A 1,713-nucleotide genomic window follows, 5' to 3' on the forward strand; every position below is an offset into this window, starting at 1 on the left:
CGCTCGCCTGCGAGCCCCAACCCCGGGCCTGGCTCCAGGGTGGGGCCCCGGTGACGTCAATCCGGGCGACGTGAACCTCTTTGATTTATTTATTTTCATCATCAAGGGGTGGGGGGGTTGAACCGCTATTTGTCTGATCCGATGATCAGACCAAACCACAAACAGGCAAATCAGGGCCAATCACACCAAACCTATAGTGTTGATTTGCTTAACTTCAACTGTAATCAGTCCTTATTGGTTTGCTTTCTTGTTGCCTCTGACACATCTCTCGCATCAACAACATTTTTCTCAAAAATTTGCAAGTTGTGTGGGAGTTTATCGTGGATTTAGTAAATAGAAAATAGAGAAAATCAAGATACGTTATAATCATTGTTTCTCTATAAGACAGCGATGGTCACCCTTAACATGTATTTGTCCCTTTCATATGTGCAGTCAAATGGTGGACTTGTCACTCACCTGGGGTCCATTTCTTGAAGTGGGCTTAGTGCTAAATCAGTTAGTTAACTCCGTATTAGAGGGAACTCTGACTTTACAGTTTCACGAAGTCAGCTAGACCGAGACACTGACTTGGTTGCTATGGCCACATACGCCGTCTGAGTTAAGAAGTCAGTCCATAACCATATCTGCATATGGCCATATGGCCTGCGTGGCCATTTGTTGAGGAGCCTGCAGACATCGCAGCTCGATTGCTCTGAAGAAATTGATGCCAGGAAAGAATCCTGAGACCACAACTAGATATTTTAGCATTCCCAAAAGTTTTTTGGAAGAGTGTTTCCGTTTTTCTTTGCAATCTATTATATAAATGAATTTGATTATCAGCCTACATTTCGTTTTTTATGAACGGTAGTTTCCTTTATAACATCGGTGATGCTGAGAACGTATTCGAGGCAAGTTTGACATTGGTATATCACTACTGCAACACGTCAGCAAAGAGACTTATGAATAAATACAAACAGTTTAAATTAGTAGTTGACAGTAGTTAAATTATAATTTCATACAGAAAACTGCCTATGTGATTTTCCTAATAGTCCACAGACCACAGAAGAATTATTCAGACATATGAAGAAACAACTAACATCTGGAAAGATCATACTGATCAAGAGTATGAGGGTGCAGAATTTATGCTTCCGTTTGAACAATATTTTTGTATTTGGTCTTAATTTGCTGCCAAGTTAAATCTGGATTAAAAATTAAAACGGGCAGGTGTGTTCACAGCGAGAGATATATATTGATCATTTTACACACTATATATCAAGATGGCGCTAATGCTGACGGCAGCGGACTTCTGGTCGCTCTGCAGCACTAATCCGTTTTTACCACTTTCGCTTTACTTTTCATACTTCTTCTTTAGTCTTTTCACGGAGTACTACTATTAAATGTATCCGATGGATACCGGCAATCTTAAAATGGCAACCGGAGCCAGTTCTCTTGTCTATTCAAGGGACGAGCTGCTGGCTTTGAGGACAACTAATCACGGAATATGGCACAACATACCGGCAGAGATACAGAGGAGATAAAGAGGATGCAGAACCAGGGCTAAAATAAAGGTGAAGATAGCGGATGAACGGAGGCATTTCAAACCATCGATTCCCTCCGTCATCTTTCCGCGCTGTACAACCAGCGGATATACCGGGAGTGCAGCATTCACGGAGACTTGGCTTACTGATAGTGTAACCGATGTGGACCTGCGAGGATTTACGGCAGTGAGAGCCA

The sequence above is a fragment of the Cynoglossus semilaevis genome, chromosome W, assembly GCF_000523025.1.
Source record: "Cynoglossus semilaevis isolate Cse_v1.0 chromosome W, Cse_v1.0, whole genome shotgun sequence".
Taxonomy (NCBI): domain Eukaryota; kingdom Metazoa; phylum Chordata; class Actinopteri; order Pleuronectiformes; family Cynoglossidae; genus Cynoglossus; species Cynoglossus semilaevis.